The following is a 19,606-nucleotide window of genomic DNA, read 5'->3' as shown; positions in this document are numbered from 1 at the left end:
GGATTCCTCTCAATGTGAAGGCTGTGTCAAAAGCACACAGTGTCCCAGAGGGATATCGTCGTCAAAACACAGTGAAGTCACAATATTCCACAGCAATCTCCCCTGTTGATAAAATGTAACCAAATTTTAAACAAACCAAAAGATAGAGACAAAATACATTTGAACTTTAACAAGAATATAACTTTCTATCGGAGACATAAAAAAATATGTTCCTGGTGGCATTTCAGAATTTTTATTCCTTCAACATCAGTAAGAAACAATACCTCCATGTGCGTCGGCGTTTTTCTGTTTTTCCCTTTTTCCCTTTTTTTATTCTGTTTTTTATTTCTGTCCTACTTTATGTATGTTTCAACGACCATTCCAAAGCTTATCCACTGTGACGCAGACATCCTCTCACACCGACAGATTAATTGTTTATACCTTCACCCAAATACACATGCAAAAGGTAAACAAGTTTTAATGCCGTGAGAAAGTGACAGTTGAAAATACCTTCGTGCCAAACAATCAGTCCCAATCAAGAGCAATCAACTTTATGATCAATCATCAAATAAAATATTGAACAAACATCATTAATCACATTTGATCACAGATTCACACAATAGCAGAGTGAAATATTTAAGACACTAGTGGTGTAGTGAAAATGTCTTCTTTTTGCAGTGACTCCCACTGAAATCAGACTGCTGTGACTCTCATTCAGTTCTATCGGTCAGTCATTCCGGTTCATTTCTCATCACGGCATGTCGTCATCACGTCAGAACTTTTAACGTTAGTGGTCAACCCTGCCACCTCCACGACCTCCTCACTCCTTCAGCCGCCACACCTCCATCCTCCGTCGACAGCAGCTGTCCATTCACCATTCACTGCACTCTCACCTCCTTTCCTCCATCGGAAGCCTCAGCAGAAACAGAAACACACAATCACCCCGCATGTCATCACAGTCGCAGCAAATCATATTTCTTTCTAAGAATCTGTGGTTTAATTTTGCAAACCTTTTCACCTGACTCTCTTTCCTCTGCCTCAATCAACTTCGATTGCTGCTGCTGCGAGTGCTGCCAAGGAAAACTATCAATCTTTTTCACTCACCTCAGGCCGATATGTAACAATGACCCAAAATATAACATGAACATGAAATATGACCTGAATTGTTATATAAACTAAAAAAAATGTAATAAAACCCAAAATGTAATAACTGGCAATCTGGCATTGAGATGAACACTTTTCAGTGAAATTGAAGATGATTCTGAGTCTGACTGAGGAAGAAAAGATCCAAATTGTTGGGTTGTTTCAGTTCACACATATGCATCCACACATGTGCTCGTGCATTAATTTTAACACATCCTTTAATCAGAGTAATAATTAAAGCTGCAAGGAGCATTGAACTGGTCCTCACACACCCATGCACATGTCATTGGTCCATTGATGGTCCAATAATGCCCCAATTTCAGTGACTATATTTGATCTGAATTATGACCACATTGGGCTGTCCAATGTCAACGATTCAATAACACCCCAATTTCAATGGACCGAGCAGATTCAGCCCAAAAAAAACAACGTGTAAATCAGGTCGGTGTTTGGTGGGTATGTGAAGTTCAATTTCAAACTTCACAATGTCTGAGTTGTGACCATTTTTTCTTTGGTTGCAAGGCATTGAACTTTTGAAGCCTGAAACTCGCCACTTTGGTAACTTTTGATTTTGTGGATCCAATTATGTACATAAATAAATCTTTTATCAGCACTTTTTGTCAATTGTCAAAGTTCCGAATTTACTGCATGAATTGATGACTGTCCTTGTATTACACCAGATCTACATGATGAATATGTGACGATGTGATTTCAAAGCTTGGTGGTGCAGTGGTAGTGCTCTCGCCTCACAGCAAGAAGATTGTGGGTTCAAATGCAGCTGGGGCCTGTCTGTGCAGAGCTTACATCTAGACTCCTTTTCAACGACCTGAATAAGATGTCATTTCACCTTTCACCTTTCTACCACATATAGACCATGAAGACACATCTTTCCAATGACCTGAAAGGTAGGCTTTCACTTATCTACATAATGTTGACACAGTCCCCCGGCTAGCTCAGTTGGTAGAGCATGAGACTCACATTCTCAGGGTAGTGGGTTCGTGTCCCACGCCGGGCGCCACCTTTCTGTGGGCTCACCACCTGCAGGAAGGTTCTTAAATGGTGCGATGTGCTCTGGGTGACAGTGCTCAGACTGTCACCCCCGCAACCCAGAAACGGATAAGCGGAAGAAAATGAATGAATGTTGACATAGTTTACATGGAATGCAAAGGCTTTGAAACCATTTTTTTTGCTGGGTGTTTTAACTGTTCCACACGTTCCAAAAATTAATGAATGAATAAATAAATCAAACAATCAATCATATAATCAGTAAATGGTGACTTTTTTTCTCAGCTTTGTTACATGCTGTGAGATCTCAAGTTTTGTTTGTAACGTGTTTGTAAACAGGTAGGTTCAGCGATTGTTCCTTTTCAACTCGATAATAACTTAATGTGACCTCTTCATGAATATAAACTGGGTTAGAGTGCTGTGGTTTTAACACTAACTAAAGGTTCAGCACTTATCTACCACTTCACTATTGACTTTAGACAATCCTTTGTCAGTTATTGTCATAAACACGGTTTTATTTGTTTAGGTCTTGCTGTTTTGCTGCTGGCTGCAAAAGGAGTTGCCCCAAGAGGATAGTAAAATCCTTCATCCTTAACAGTTGCTACATCTCATTGGAAAAAAAAACCCAACTGTGCTTGGCAGCAAATAACTCACCACAAACACAGTCTACATAAATACAACCTACTTGAAATGTTGCTCGAATTATATATAGGCTTGAGTGTTTGCAAGATTATTACTGTTTTCTTCGAGTTTGTGTTAGTCACCAAAATCAGGACAGTCTGGATGCCTGTTTTGAAATGAATGCATGATATACTGTATATATAGGTGACATAACCATGGGTGACATGGATTAAAAAAAATGATTTTGTTTGTTCTTAAAGGGGCTGCACTGGCAGTTGCATCGCCATCTCTTGCGCTCTGCTACTTCAAACCATCAGTGGTAACATCGTTCATTCACCAGTCAGACCATGAAGCCTTAAACAAATCCTTGTTTCTGTGCCAATGTTTTGCCGTTAACTGTGTTTTAGAACCGTTGTAACAGTTATCATCAATTTGACAGGTACTGGTCTGACGGCTCCTCCTCCTGTCAGAGTGGTGGTGCAGGTTTTTGTGGAAGACGATGACAATCTTCCGTCAACTGTGGGTCTTAGGCACAGTAATACACTGCACTGTCTTCAGGCTGCATGTTCAGGCCTGAGTCTGTGTGTTGCGGGAACCGTCTACATCAAGAACAAACTTACTCTTGGGTGAAACTGAGCCAAAAATAAGACAGATGTCGAGATTGACAAGATCCAAATCCCAGCAGCAGGAACAGAACTACAGTAAACATTGTGCCTTGAAACTCAATCAGGTGAAACTGATGTGCTTCGAACGGCTTCCTGAGGTCAGTGGTTTATATAGATGACTGAAACGGGAGCCCACTGAATTTGGATATTGAACGTGATACATGAATTAAGGATGGTCTAACTCGACTCCCCAGTCAACACTTCACTTTGTCTAGAAGTCTTTGCAGGGCGTCTGTTTCCTTCAGTAATTTGTACACTAATATAAAGCTGAAGCTTCTCGCTCTCAGAGGATCACTGCAGCTGCTTTATGCTTGTTGATATCCAAGGTCATCATTATTTTTCTGATGCTAGAATCAACAAGATGTTCTCAAGTCTCCAGAAGACTTATGGGTGATTCACCAGCCATTTTGACTGTTGTGTCATGATAATAGTTTGGAACAGTGATTGAAGCACTTCGATATAAATAAAATGTCATGGGATATCAGATACTCGCGACTTTATTGTGGCATTATTCTGTATTTATTGAGCAGTAAAACAACAACAAAGTGAGGTTGACATCATAATGAAAAAGGTTTATGATTGATGACATGGAAAAGGCAGAACAGACTGTAACATTGACTTTTCTAGACGAGAATGACATAAACCACAACAGCAGCGACCTGGACAACTTAAGCAGTGTGTGAAATGAGATACACAGGGAGAGAGAGAAGCAAAGAAAATGAATTAATAGATTAATTATCAATTAATTAATTAATTCAAATGTTAAATGAAAAGTATGCATAACAATGCAAATCAGCCTTATTTACATTGTTGACTGCCCTCAGGCATTGTGGAATTTATTCAACCAAATTCCTCAATTATCAGCATTTGATCTGCATATATACATGTCCTCTATTTTTTATCTGTTTAACCACCGCTTCAGACTCAGTCAGTGTTTCAGCGTCAGTGCCGACAAACAGAAACTATTAGATACTGTGATGAAGCCATACTGCATGTTTATCACATAAATATTTGGTCAAATATAAAGAAAAGATAAAAACTCTTTACCTGCACAGTTAACTGATACAGTTAATTTACAGGAATTGAGAATCAAAGTCAGATCATTTTTGAAGATGACACCAGCAATTCTGTTTCATTTTCATAACTATTGAACTTATATGTAAAAGGGACAATGATCATCATTTGCTCCTTCCTCCAAAAAAAAAAAAAAAAAAAAGATGTCACGCATAGGTTATTTTTGCACTTGTACATACTTGTCCAGTACTGCCACTTGTTGGCCAATGTGGGGTTTTTGTACAGATCCTGTGTTCATGTGAATCACTGTGTCTTTGGCACAGTAATACACAGCAGAATCCTCTGGTCCTAGATTGTTCAGTGTCAGATATGTCATGCTTTTGCTGTCATCTCGGCTGACTTGAACGCGTCCATTCAAGCTGCTGGGATAGTTGTTTCTACTGGAAGTAGAAAAACTGTTTCCAATCCATGTCGGTCCTTTTCCAACAACTTGTCTGAACCAGCTCATAACACAGCAGCTAAATGTGAAGCCAGATCCCCTGCAGGACAGCTGGAGAGTCTCCCCGATATTTTTCACCATTGGACTGGAAGGAATGGATTCCATTGACAGTCCTGTACAGTCTGAGAAACCATGGAAGAGAGTTAGAAAGTCATATGGAAACATTCCTGAAATTATGAAGTAGCTGCTGGCTTCTGTTAAAAGATGAAACCAAACTAGCAGGAGAACTCACAGGGCAGCAAGAGGGCAACTGGCAGCAGAGTGAGCATGTTCATCATCCTGAGTTCATCCGTCCCTTGATGCTCCACACAATGCACGACACTAGTCAGCAGGACAGAAGTACACTGCACAGAGGAAAGATTTGCATCAGGAAACTACCATGAGGAAATGAGTCATGCCTTGATTTGTATTTCCATCAACATATCAGTGAAGCTGTTTGTTAATAAGAATTTGTAATTCTAAATCTTTATAGTTTGGAATATATTTTATTTCAATTACTGTTGTAGGTGTGGTAAAGACATTTTTAAAAGGTCAAATGATCTACATGGCTGTTAGGGTTTTGAAACTGTGACTTCTGATCAAGCAACTTAATTTTTTTTTTTTATATATATCTTAAAGAGACTAAAATGTAACTCAAAGGGCTTCAAAAATGTTTGGCAACAATATTAAAAGGAAAAATATTTGCAAACATACACACCTATACACATGCACATACATACATATGTGCATTCATATGTGGAACTGCACATGCTTAAACACATACAAAACATGCACATACACACTCATGGAAAAGCATCCAGTGATCAAATTAAATCAATTCAAATTAAGGAGGAGAAATCAATACAATATCATTGAACATTTCTTAATTCAAGTTCTTTCATTTCATAATTGCAATATACACCACAGTTTTGGCTTGAATTGCATAACTATTCATAATATTTGAGAACGTTTTAAACATTAAATTTAATGTCGTTCCAGACAAGTTTTATTTGACTGAAAGGGGGAGAATGTGGTGTTTCTGGTGGTAAAGGTTGCAAACTGGACAGATGAAGCAATAGATTGTTAGTGATGCAAGAGCACCACCTCTGATGAATTCAAGTAATTGTTGTTGAGAAGTTTTTGTTTAAGTTCATCCATGTTTTCTCTCATTGTGAGTATCTGGCACAGTAATACACAGCAGTGTCTTGAGGCTGCATATTCTCTCCATTTAGAGTCACTGTGTTGCTGGAAGAGTCTGCTGACATGCTGAACTTATTTTTCAGTGAATCTTTGTAATATGTTGGATTTCCAGCTGCTGCTATTCCAATCCACTCCAGTCCTTTTCCTGCAGGTTGTCTGATCCAACCAGTGTAGTAGCTGCTCACAGAATAAGACACCTGACAGGCGATGGTCAGACGCTGTCCAGGCTGCACAACCACAGAGGCTGGCTGTGTGAGCTCTTCACTCCTTACACCTGTGGAGGAACACATTTTGAGTCATCAAACACTGTATTACCACCGTGCAGACATTCTGCTGTGATCAGACCGGCAGTACGTCTGCCTCACTGACACTCACAGGACGCAGCAGCCAGCAGCAACACAGTCACAGACAACATGTTGGAGGGAATCTGGTGGGACCTTCTCGTCTTCTGCCGCAATGGACATCGTGATATCAAGTCTTTATAGTAATGTTGTGATGATGTCTGTTTTGCATAGAGGACAGTGAAAATACATAAAAGGGGGAGGGACTGTCAGACCAACACCAGTTATAGAATGAATGTGTTGTGCTTTTATTACTTGTGAAATCTCTGTGCCAATTTGGACAAATAAGCAGAAAATGCTTCTTCATATCCATCAATCTTATCCAATTGAAGGTTATGGTGAACTGGAGCCAATCCCAGCTAACGATGAGCAAAGACCACACACAGTCACATTCTCTTTTTTTTATTTTATTGTTTTCATTTGTTTATCTTTTTGAAGATTATGGGATCATTATATCATATGAGGATGCCCTTCTACTTTAGCTCAGCAGCTTCTGGTCTCTCCTCGTACTTCTTGTTGCAGAGACAATTGATTTACCTTACAACACCTGCACAGCAACCTTATCAGATCCAACCGTTACATTTGCTAAAAACAGGAAATAGCAAAGCACTATATCATACTCACAGTCGTACTGTCAATACCTGGTGTAATAGAAAACAATGATGAACGTTTTTAATGATCTTTAAGTTTGGTTGTGTTCATAAAAGCACCTGAATATTTACTAAAGCTGACAAAAAGCCAATGAGCTCATACAAGAGTATGCAAATGCATTCACCTTACAAAGTAGATTCAGTGCATTGTTAATGATATGAGGGCTTCATGTAGCAGTTGTTCAGGCTCTGGGAGGTTTTTATTCTGGTCTGCTGACGCTCGTTGAGTCTATGTGAATCCATGGTGTTGGAGAGCTGTTCATTGAATAAAAAAGCTAACAGGCGATGGTCAGACGCTGACGTGGCTGCACAGTCAAGGTGGCTGTTAGCTGTTTTCATTTCACACCCCGGGAAGAAAACATAATGGATTTTAAGGAAATTTGATGACGCTGACTTCAAGGCTTTACAGCAGACAGTGAGGACGCTAAATGTGCATCCAAAGGACACTGAGTAGTTGTGGTTCTGAAATAAAAAATTAAAAACAACTTTTTGGTGTGAATTGTGTAACTATTTGTAAGATCTGATAAGGTTTAGAATGTTAATTCAAAGGTGCAGTTTGAAAACAAGTTTTGTTTGATTGGAGGGGATATTTATGGTTCATTTGGTGGTTAAGGTTGGCAACCTATGGTATGAATGGTGAGCCGAAGGATTACATCGTTATTGAGGTGAGAGCTCCTCCTCTGGTGGTATAAGTAATTGTTGTTGAGAGGTTTTTGTTTAAGTTCATCAGTGTTTTCTCTCATAGTGAGTCTCTGGCACAGTAATACACAGCAGTGTCTTGAGGCTGCATATTCTCTCCACTTAGAGTCACTGTGTTGCTGGAAGAGTCTGCTGACATGCTGAACTTGTTTTTCAGTGAATCTTTGTAATATATTGTAGATCCAGCAGCTGCTATTCCAATCCACTCCAGTCCTTTTCCTGCAGGCTGTCTGATCCAACCAGTGTAGTAGCTGCTCACAGAATAAGACACCTGACAGGCGATGGTCAGACGCTGTCCAGGCTGCACAACCACAGAGGCTGGCTGTGTGAGCTCTTCACTCATTACACCTGTGGAGGAACACATTTTGAGTCATCAAACACTGTATTACCACCCTGCAGACATTCTGCTGTGATCAGACTGGCAGTACGTCTGCCTCACTGACACTCACAGGACGCAGCAGCCAGCAGCAACACAGTCACAGACAACATGTTGGAGGGAATCTGGTGGGAGCTTCTCGTCTTCTGCCGCAATGGACATCGTGATATCAAGTCTTTATAGTAATGTTGTGATGATGTCTGTTTTGCATAGAGGACCGTGAAAATACATAAAAGGGGGAGGGACTGTCAGACCAACACCAGTTATAGAATGAATGTGTTGTGCTTTTATTACTTGTGAAATCTCTGTGCCAATTTGAACAAATAAGCAGAAAATGCTTCTTCGTATCCATCAATCTTATCCAATTGAAGGTTATGGTGAACTGGAGCCAATCCCAGCTAACGATGAGCAAAGATCAGACACTCGCATTCCTTTTTTTTATTTTATTTCTTTTATTTGTTGATCTTAATTATCTTGCATCATTTCAGATGATCAGCAGGATGTAAGTTGTGGTGACACTGTGTTGCAGATGTTATGCAATCCATTCCAGTTTCCTCCCAGCAGGCTGTCTGATCCAAGCCATGGCATAATGGCTGCCTCCAAACCCTGAATATGTGCAGGTCAGTCTGGTTGATTCTCCGGGCCTCTTTACCACTGATTCAGACTCAGTCAGTGTTTGACTGTCAGTACCTACAACCAGAAAAATAATGCAACACTGTCATTAAGCTCTATTGCCATTCAAACTGAGGCATGACTTTAAAAACTAAAACATTTTTCCTTACCCGCCCAGTTAATTGACAAGATGAGAAAAACCGCCACTTAATGAAGTTTGATCATTGTTGAAATGATTTCTTTCTGATCAGTCTTCAGTGTTTTGGTCAAAGATTTCGTTTCTGTCCTGAAATTTCTAACATATACAGAAGGGAGTGATCTGAATTTGCATCAGCTCCTCCCTCTCAAAAAGAAACACGCCTCATCTTTAACTGCACTGCTTGACATTATTGTCGTTATATATGTGAAATTATATATGGTTGTGTCAATCATCTCCCATAACCTGAGTTTGTTTGTTGCCTGATTTCTATTCACCAGATGCTATAATGAGGATACAAAATACAAAATACAACTCTTTCACAGTTTCCTCAAATTCTAGGTCTTTGCACTTCAACATCATGCAGCTTTGGATTCATCTGAATTCAAGTTCAAATAGTACATTCATCCAATTTCATTTTTTTATCTTTTTCGTTTGAAGATTATGAGATCATTATATCATAAGAGGATGTCCTTCTACTTTAGCTCAGCAGCTTCTGGTCTCTCCTCGTACTTCATGTAGTAGAGACAATTTATTTACCTTGCAACACCTTCACAGCAACAGTAACAGATCAAATTGATACTTTTGCTAAAAACAGGAAATAGCAAAGCACTATATCAAACTCACAGTCATACTGCCAATACCTGGTGTCATAGAAAACAATGACGGAAGTTTTTAATGATCTTTAAGTTTGGTTGTGTTCATAAAAGCACCTGAATATTTACTAAAGCTGACAAAAAGCCAGTGAGCTCATACAAGAGTCTGCAAATGCATTCACCTTACAAGGTAGATTCAGTGCATTGTTAATGATATGAGGGGTTCATGTTGTAGTTCTTCAGGCTCTGGGAGGTTTTTATTCTGGTCTGCTGATGCTCATTGAGTCTATGTGAATCCATGGTGTTGGAGAGCTGTTCACTGAATAAGAAAGCTAACAGGCGATGGTCAGACGCTGACGTGGCTGCACAGTCAAGGTGGCTGTTAGCTGTTTTCATTTCACACACAAATTATAACAATTCAGGGCTACACAGATTATTTGTCAGAAAATGCCAGGGAATGCATCTTTTGGGGGCTGAATGGATGGAAGAAGGAAGTGTTGGCTTGTTTGTGATGTGGGAGCTCCTCCTCTGGTGGTATCAAGTAATTGTTGTTGAGAGGTTTTTGTTTAAGTTCATCAGTGTTTTCTCTCATAGTGAGTCTCTGGCACAGTAATACACAGCAGTGTCTTGAGGCTGCATATTCTCTCCATTTAGAGTCACTGTGTTGCTGGAAGAGTCTGCTGACATGCTGAACTGGTTTTTCAGTGAATCTTTGTAATATGTTGTATATCCAGCACGTGCTGCTCCAATCCACTCCAGTCCTTTTCCTGCAGGTTGTCTGATCCAACCAGTGTAGTAGCTGCTCACAGAATAAGAGGTTTGACAGGCGATGGTCAGACGCTGTCCAGGCTGCACAACCACAGAGGCTGGCTGTGTGAGTTCTTCACTCCTTACACCTGTGGAGTAACACATTTTGAGTCATCAAACACTGTATTACCACCATGCAGACATTCTGCTGTGATCAGACCGGCAGTACGTCTGCCTCAATGACACTCACAGGACGCAGCAGCCAGCAGCAACACAGTCACAGACAACATGTTGGAGGGAATCTGGTGGGAGCTTCTTGTCTTCTGCCGCAATGGACATCGTGATATCAAGTCTTTATAGTAATGTTGTGATGATGTCTGTTTTGCATAGAGGACAGTGAAAATACATAAAAGGGGGAGGGACTGTCAGACCAACACCAGTTATAGAATGAATGTGTTGTGCTTTTATTACTTGTGAAATCTCTGTGCCAATTTGGACAAATAAGCAGAAAATGCTTCTTCATATCCATCAATCTTATCCAATTGAAGGTTATGGTGAACTGGAGCCAATCCCAGCTAACGATGGGCAAAGATCAAACACAGTCACATTCCTTTTTTTAATTTTATTCCTTTTATTTGTTGGTCTTTATTAACTTGCATCATTTCAGATGATCAGCAGGATGTAAGTTGTGGTGACACTGTGTTGCAGATGTTATTAAGTATTGTATAATTAAAAATGACAAATGTAATACTTTAAAATAGTTTGATGTGTTGAGTTTTTGTACAGCTGCTAAGCTGCCTTCAGTCACTGTGAGTCTCGAGCACAAAAGTAAACAGCCGAATCCTCAGTAGAGAGACTGTTCATCTGCAGATACACCTGCTTTGCACTGTTGTCTCTGGAGATGGTGAACCGGCCTCTGAGTGAGTCAGAGTAATAGATAGTGCCACCGCTGCTGATGTAGGCAATCCATTCCAGTTTCTTCCCAGCAGGCTGTCTGATCCAAGCCATAGCATAATGGCTGCTTCCAAACCCTGAATATGTGCAGGTCAGTCTGGTTGATTCTCCGGGCCTCTTTACCACTGATTCAGACTCAGTCAGTGTTTGACTGTCAGTACCTACAACCAGACAAATAATGCAATACTGTCATTAAGCTCTATTGCCATTCAAACTGAGGCATGACTTAAAAAACTAAAACTTTTTCCTTACCCGCCCAGTTAATTGACAAGATGAGAAAAACCGCCACATAATGAAGTTTGATCATTGTTGAAATGATTTCTTTCTGATCAGTCTTCAGTGTTTTGGTCAAAGATTTGGTTTCTGTCGTGAACTTTCTAACATATAAAGAAGGGAGCGATCTGAGTTTGCATCAGCTCCTCCCTCTCAAAAAGAAACACGCCTCATCTTTAACTGCACTGCTTGACATTATTGTCGTTATATATGTGAAATTATATATGGTTGTGTCAATCATCTCCCATAACCTGAGATTGTTTGTTGCCTGATTTCTATTTACCAGACGCTATACTGAGGATACAAAATACAAAATACAACTCTTTCACAGTTTCCTCAAATTCTAGGTCTTTGCACTTCAACATCATGCAGCTTTCGATTCATCTGAATTCAAGTTCAAATAGTACATTCATCCAATTTCATTTTTTTATCTTTTTCGTTTGAAGATTATGAGATCATTATATCATAAGAGGATGCCCTTCTACTTTAGCTCAGTGTTCATAAAAGCACCTGAATATTTACTAAAGCTGAAAAAAAGTCAGCGAGCTCATACAAGAATACGCAAATGCATTCACCTTACAAAGTAGATTCAGTGCATTGTTAATAATATGAGGGGTTCATGTTGTAGTTCTTCAGGCTCTGGGAGGTTTTTATTCTGGTCTGCTGACGCTCATTCAGTCTATGTGAATCCATGGTGTTGGAGAGCTGTTCACTGAATAAAAAAGCTAACAGGCGATGGTCAGACGCTGACGTGGCTGCACAGTCAAGGTGGCTGTTAGCTGTTTTCATTTCACATACAAATTTTAACAATTCAGGGCTACACAGATTATTTGTCAGAAAATGCCAGGGAATGCTTCTTTTGGGGGCTGAATGGATGGAAGAAGAAAGTGTTGGCTTGTTTGTGATGTGGGAGCTCCTCCTCTGGTGGTATCAAGTAATTGTTGTTGAGAGGTTTTTGTTTAAGTTCATCCATGTTTTCTCTCATAGTGAGTCTCTGGCACAGTAATACACAGCAGTGTCTTGAGGCTGCATATTCTCTCCATTTAGAGTCACTGTGCTGCTGGAAGAGTCTGCTGACATGCTGAACTTGTTTTTCAGTGAATCTTTGTAATATGTTGGATCTCCAGCACGTGCTATTCCAATCCACTCCAGTCCTTTTCCTGCAGGTTGTCTGATCCAACCAGTGTAGTAGCTGCTCACAGAATAAGACACCTGACAGGCGATGGTCAGACGCTGTCCAGGCTGCACAACCACAGAGGCTGGCTGTGTGAGCTCTTCACTCCTTACACCTGTGGAGGAACACAATTTGAGTCATCAAACACTGTATTACCACCATGCAGACATTCTGCTGTGATCAGACTGGCAGTACGTCTGCCTCAATGACACTCACAGGACGCAGCAGCCAGCAGCAACACAGTCACAGACAACATGTTGGAGGGAATCTGGTGGGACCTTCTCGTCTTCTGCCGCAATGGACATCGTGATATCAAGTCTTTATAGTATTGTTGTGATGATGTCTGTTTTGCATAGAGGACAGTGAAAATACATAAAAGGGGGAGGGACTGTCAGACCAACACCAGTTATAGAATGAATGTGTTGTGCTTTTATTACTTGTGAAATCTCTGTGCCAATTTGGACAAAAAAGCAGAAAATGCTTCTTCATATCCATCAATCTTATCCAATTGAAGGTTATGGTGAACTGGAGCCAATCCCAGCTAACGATAAGCAAAGATCAGACACTCGCATTCCTTTTTTTTTTAATTTTATTTATTTTATTTGTTGATCTTTATTATCTTGCATCATTTCAGATGCTCAGCAGGATGTAAGTTGTGGTGACACTGTGTTGAAGATGTTATTAATTATTCTCCACTTACTAATGACAAATGTAATACTTTAAAATAGTTTGATGTGTTGAGTTTTTGTACAGCTGCTAAGCTGCCTTCAGTCACTGTGACTCTCGAGCACAAAAGTAAACAGCCGAATCCTCAGTAGAGAGACTGTTCATCTGCAGATACACCTGCTTTGCACTGTTGTCTCTGGAGATGGTGAACCGGCCTCTGATTGAGTCAGAGTAATAGATGCTGCCACCACCGCTGCTGATATAGGCAATGCATTCCAGTTTCTTCCCAGCAGGCTGTCTGATCCAAGCCATAGCATAATGGCTGCCTCCAAACCCTGAATATGTGCAGGTCAGTCTGGTTGATTCTCCGGGCCTCTTTACCACTGATTCAGACTCAGTCAGTGTTTGACTGTCAGTACCTACAACCAGACAAATAATGCAATACTGTCATTAAGCTCCATTGCCATTCAAACTGAGGCATGACTTAAAAAACTAAAACTTTTTCCTTACCCGCCCAGTTAATTGACAAGATGAGAAAAACCGCCACATAATGAAGTTTGATCATTGTTGAAATGATTTCTTTCTGATCAGTCTTCAGTGTTTTGGTCAAAGATTTTGTTTCTGTCGTGAACTTTCTAACATATAAAGAAGGGAGTGATCTGAGTTTGCATCAACTCCTCCCTCTCAAAAAGAAACACGCCTCATCTTTAACTGCACTGCTTGACATTATTGTCGTTATATACGTGAAATTATATATGGTTGTGTCAATCATCTCCCATAACCTGAGTTTGTTTGTTGCCTGATTTCTATTTACCAGACGCTATAATGAGGATACAAAATACAAAATACAACTCCTTCAATATTTCCTCAAATTCTAGGTCTTTGCACTTCAACATCATGCAGCTTTGGATTCATCTGAAATCAAGTTCAAATAGTACATTCATCCAATTAAATTTTTTTATCTTTTTCGTTTGAAGATTATGAGATCATTATATCATAAGAGGATGTCCTTCTACTTTAGCTCAGTAGCTTCTGGTCTCTCCTCGTACTTCATGTAGTAGAGACAATCTATTTACCTTGCAACACCTTCACAGCAACAGTAACAGATCCAACCGTTACATATGCTAAAAACAGGAAATAGCAAAGCACTATATCATACTCACAGTCGTACTGCCAATACCTGGTGTCATAGAAAACAATGACGGAAGTTTTTAATCATCTTTAAGTTTTGTTGTGTTCATAAAAGCACCTGAATATTTACTAAAGCTGACAAAAGCCAGCGAGCTCATACAAGAGTATGCAAATGCATTCACCTTACAAGGTAGATTCAGTGCATTGTTAATGATATGAGGGCTTCATGTTGTAGTTCTTCAGGCTCTGGGAGGTTTTTATTCTGGTCTGCTGACGCTCATTCAGTCTATGTGAATCCATGGTGTTGGAGAGCTGTTCACTGAATAAGAAAGCTAACAGGCGATGGTCAGACGCTGACGTGGCTGCACAGTCAAGGTGGCTGTTAGCTGTTTTCATTTCACACACAAATTATAACAATTCAGGGCTACACAGATTATTTGTCAGAAAATGCCAGGGAATGCTTCTTTTGGGGGCTGAATGGATGGAAGAAGAAAGTGTTGGCTTGTTTGTGATGTGGGAGCTCCTCCTCTGGTGGTATCAAGTAATTGTTGTTGAGAGGTTTTTGTTTAAGTTCATCCATGTTTTCTCTCATAGTGAGTCTCTGGCACAGTAATACACAGCAGTGTCTTGAGGCTGCATATTCTCTCCATTTAGAGTCACTGTGTTGCTGGAAGAGTCTGCTGACATGCTGAACTGGTTTTTCAGTGAATCTTTGTAATATGTTGTATCTCCAGCAGATGCTATTCCAATCCACTCCAGTCCTTTTCCTGCAGGTTGTCTGATCCAGCCAGTGTAGTAGCTGCTCACAGAATAAGAGGCTTGACAGGCGATGGTCAGACGCTGTCCAGGCTGCACAACCACAGAGGCTGGCTGTGTGAGCTCTTCACTCCTTACACCTGTGGAGGAACACATTTTGAGTCATCAAACACTGTATTACCACCGTGCAGACATTCTGCTGTGATCAGACCGGCAGTACGTCTGCCTCACTGACACTCACAGGACGCAGCAGCCAGCAGCAACACAGTCACAGACAACATGTTGGAGGGAATCTGGTGGGACCTTCTCGTCTTCTGCCGCAATGGACATCGTGATATCAAGTCTTTATAGTAATGTTGTGATGATGTCTGTTTTGCATAGAGGACCGTGAAAATACATAAAAGGGGGAGGGACTGTCAGACCAACACCAGTTATAGAATGAATGTGTTGTGCTTTTATTACTTGTGAAATCTCTGTGCCAATTTGAACAAATAAGCAGAAAATGCTTCTTCGTATCCATCAATCTTATCCAATTGAAGGTTATGGTGAACTGGAGCCAATCCCAGCTAACGATGAGCAAAGATCAGACACTCGCATTCCTTTTTTTTATTTCATTTTTTTTATTTGTAGATCTTTATTATCTTGCATCATTTCAGAAGCTCAGCAGGATGTAAGTTGTGGTGACACTGTGTTGCAGATGTTATTAAGTATTGTATAATTAAAAATGACAAATGTAATACTTTAAAATAGTTTGATGTGTAGAGTTTTTGTACAGCTGCTAAGCTGCCTTCAGTCACTGTGACTCTCGAGCACAAAAGTAAACAGCCGAATCCTCAGTAGAGAGACTGTTCATCTGCAGATACACCTGGTTTGCACTGTTGTCTCTGGAAATGGTGAACCGGCCTCTGAGTGAGTCAGAGTAATAGACAGTGCCACCGCTGCTGATGTAGGCAATCCATTCCAGTTTCCTCCCAGCAGGCTGTCTGATCCAAGCCATAGCATAATGGCTGCCTCCAAACCCTGAATATGTGCAGGTCAGTCTGGTTGATTCTCCGGGCCTCTTTACCACTGATTCAGACTCAGTCAGTGTTTGACTGTCAGTACCTACAACCAGACAAATGATGCAATACTGTCATTAAGCTCTATTGCCATTCAAACTGAGGCATGATTTTAAAAACTAAAACATTTTTCCTTACCCGCCCAGTTAATTGACAAGATGAGAAAAACCGCCACATAATGAAGTTTGATCATTGTTGAAATGATTTCTTTCTGATCAGTCTTCAGTGTTTTGGTCAAAGATTTAGTTTCTGTCATGAACATTCTAACATATAAAGAAGGGAGTGATCTGAGTTTGCATCAACTCCTCCCTCTCAAAAAGAAACACGCCTCATCTTTAACTGCACTGCTTGACATTATTGTTGTTTTATCTTTGCGATGAATAATATATGGTTGTGTTATTCATCGTCCATAACCTGAGTTTGTTTGTTGCTTGATTTCTATTTACCAGACGCTATAATGAGGATACAAAATACAAAATACAACTCCTTCATAATTTCCTCAAATTCTAGGTCTTTGCACTTCAACATCATGCAGCTTTTGATTCATGTGAATTCAAGATTGAATAGAACGTTTATACATTTATTATATCATATGAGGATGCCCTTCTACTTCAGCTCAGCAACATCTGGTCTCTGCTCTTACTTCCTGTTGCAAAGACAATTTATTTAGCTTGCAACACCTGCACAGCAACATTAACAGATCAAATTGATACATTTGCTAAAAACAGGAAATAGCACGGAACAATGTTATACTCCCAGGCATACTGCCAATACCTGGTGTCATGGAAAACAATGATTTAAGTCTTTAGTGATCTTTAACTGTAGTTGTGTTAATAAATGAACATGGTCAGAATATTTCCTACAGCTGACACGAGACCAGCCAGCTCAGAGCAACACATAACAATGAACAGACTCGCAGAAACTTCAGTGAGTTTAACTGCATTATACGTTACTAGCGAGCTGCTGCCCCTATGTGGTGGCTTTTCAGTAACACAGTATTCCCAACGCTGGTTTCAACCTCCCAGAGCTGTGATGAATTGTTGTTCTCGGCAGGACTGGGCGATTGTGGTCATTTTGAAGGCCACAAAAACTTCCTCCTAACTCCCATCAGGGCTTCATGTTGCAGTTGATCAGGCTCTGGGAGGTTTTTACTCTTATCGGCTGATGCTTTGTTTCTATACGTGAATCTATGATCAACTTATCGAATAATCTTTTTTTATTTCTATTGCAAGTTCGATATTGAATGTTTTGCCAATTGCTGTTGTTAATTTACTGATTAATAAAGCTCATTTTCACTCATTCATTATGATATTAGTTCCATTATTGTTGCTTTACATTGTTAGAAATAAGTCGTGATTAAAAAAAAATCCTCACTATATGTATTGACATCAAGTTTGGAGGTTACTAATTTGTGTCAAACCTTTTTAAGAAGCAATAAAAAAAATATATTTTCTATCAGACTGTTTGCAATTGTTGAATTTAGTTTCCAAAAAGTAAACATATTGGGGGGGAAAATGATTACAATTCTTTTAATTGATGAATCCCTTTGTTGTGGTGTCAAAGTCCCAATAATGTTGTTTGATTTTAAAAATCCTCCTTATATTTCCATACAGATTCACTGACATCATAACAGAGATTGCAGTTGAACCACCGGTCGAGTTTCCAATGCCGTGTAGGTTGCAGTTTCACTCTCACAGCCTGTTCATGCTCAAACACATGCAAAGCTGTCCTGTCGAGCATCATTAGCAGAGCAGCTGCAGCGACTGAAACTTGTTTGCATTATAAGGTCACTGGTCCAAACACACCAAACATGCTTCTGAAGCGTGATACCTGCAGGACCGAGGAGGGCACTGAAATAAAACTGAGAAACAAAAGGTTTATCTGATAGCATGACATTTCAAACTGCATTATCTTCATATCTAAATGTTAAATTTTCAATGCAATTTTTAGGTGGGCATAAAGAAAACAAGGAATAGTCAGTTGGGGTGATAACTTTTAATTTTGTAATAAATCATCTTGAACAAACATCTTCCCAAAGCACAATAAGCTCTGGTGTGTGTGAGACATATCATTTATGTGTGAAGTTTTAAAGATTTATGATGTGTGTGTAAGGATGCATGTGTACTGTTCATGAGTACTTTTACAACTTGATACTTTATGATAGCTGAAGTACTGAATGTATGGCTGGATGGGTGGTAAAAATGAATCGTCAAATAAAAGTAAATGTGATCAATAAATATGTTTTATTCTTATTTTCAACCATATTGCCACAAAAGAAGTAGAAGTTATGCATTTTCTTCATCTCAGTTTATTAATAGTTCTGACAGTTTGTGCAAAGTTTCACAGGTGCAGGTGTGATCCCAGAGGTATTGAGAGAGGGGAGGAGGAGCAGTTCACTCTCTCAAGATGATCTGTGCAGAAACTAAAAGGAACTGAAAGCCTTCAGTTGTGCAGGGTCAAATTTACATTCTAATTTAAATACAGTTTAGCGTTACCTAAATTTGCTTGGATAAAGCGGTATCAATCAATCAGTCGACCTTTATTTATAATGAACAGTTTAATGTAGCACAAATGCTGTAAAAAGCTTCTTAATCTCTACTAATATAGAAGATAAGCTGACATCAGTACAGCGCTCAATATGCTCATCAATAGTGAAAGTATATATATTCAACACATCACAATGAAGATTATTCCAACAATATGTGAACCATGGTGAAGGCCTCTTTCATTAACAATTCCTACAGGCGAGGTCAGAACAGTGTAAGACAACGGGAATATGATTCAGCTATAAGAGGTGAATTCAGTTAATCTGTCTGTATAGAGTGTATATGAACAGGATCAGAGCAGTTACATAAAAAGATATTAATACTGATCTCATGGCAGTATCTCATCTGACTCATGTAATGCTGAATTTGTTCATTCGGGGTGATCAGATTGGTTAAGTGCTCATCTATTTCATTGATGCAATGTCGCCTGCAGTGTAGCAAACAAATAATCCACAATTTTTTTATTTAATTTATTTATTTTTTTCAGATTGCATGCAAATTACAGCGTTGCATCATTCTCACCATTCCTCACTCAGTCCAGTTGTTTGTCAGCTTTTCAAAACTTTACACTGGTACAAGCACCTCATTTTCGCCCCCTCTTCCTCACCTGCTCACATGTTAATGATTTCACATAGTCCCCTCACATATATTTACGCACACACTCATCCAGTTTTTACTTTCTCTCTATAAGATTGCGTTGCTCTCACATTCACATGCCTCGTCTGT

The 19,606-nt window shown here is 39.7% G+C and overlaps 1 protein-coding gene and 5 gene segments (V, D, J or C); all 6 read right to left on the bottom strand.

The window, feature by feature from the left end:
* Positions 1-10,652, bottom strand: part of LOC308124457 (immunoglobulin mu heavy chain-like) — an 86,124-nt gene extending 75,472 nt beyond the window's left edge. The window contains exons 1-2 of the mRNA XM_080487448.1: positions 10,573-10,652; positions 10,168-10,471 (exon numbers count right to left, since the gene is read on the bottom strand). The gene's annotated coding sequence lies outside the window, so the exon portion shown is untranslated. The remainder of the gene's footprint in view (positions 1-10,167; positions 10,472-10,572) is intronic.
* LOC308124305 (Ig heavy chain V region 5A-like) lies at positions 6,072-6,520 on the bottom strand. The segment is given in 2 exons: positions 6,481-6,520; positions 6,072-6,379 (listed from the first exon to the last, which is right to left on the bottom strand).
* Positions 7,836-8,284, bottom strand: LOC308124304 (Ig heavy chain V region 5A-like). The segment is given in 2 exons: positions 8,245-8,284; positions 7,836-8,143 (listed from the first exon to the last, which is right to left on the bottom strand).
* On the bottom strand, positions 10,164-10,612 carry LOC308124303 (Ig heavy chain V region 5A-like). The segment is given in 2 exons: positions 10,573-10,612; positions 10,164-10,471 (listed from the first exon to the last, which is right to left on the bottom strand).
* A 1,878-nt stretch (positions 10,653-12,530) lies between the features above and the next one.
* On the bottom strand, positions 12,531-12,979 carry LOC308124301 (Ig heavy chain V region 5A-like). The segment is given in 2 exons: positions 12,940-12,979; positions 12,531-12,838 (listed from the first exon to the last, which is right to left on the bottom strand).
* Positions 12,980-15,108: 2,129 nt separating this feature from the next.
* Positions 15,109-15,557, bottom strand: LOC308124300 (Ig heavy chain V region 5A-like). The segment is given in 2 exons: positions 15,518-15,557; positions 15,109-15,416 (listed from the first exon to the last, which is right to left on the bottom strand).
* Between the last annotated feature and the right edge of the window lie 4,049 nt (positions 15,558-19,606).

This window comes from Lipophrys pholis, assembly GCF_963383615.2.
Source record: "Lipophrys pholis genome assembly, chromosome: 19".
NCBI lineage: Eukaryota > Metazoa > Chordata > Actinopteri > Blenniiformes > Blenniidae > Lipophrys > Lipophrys pholis.
Note: the sequence above shows the minus strand (reverse complement) of the source record. Positions and strands in the feature narration are given on the sequence as shown.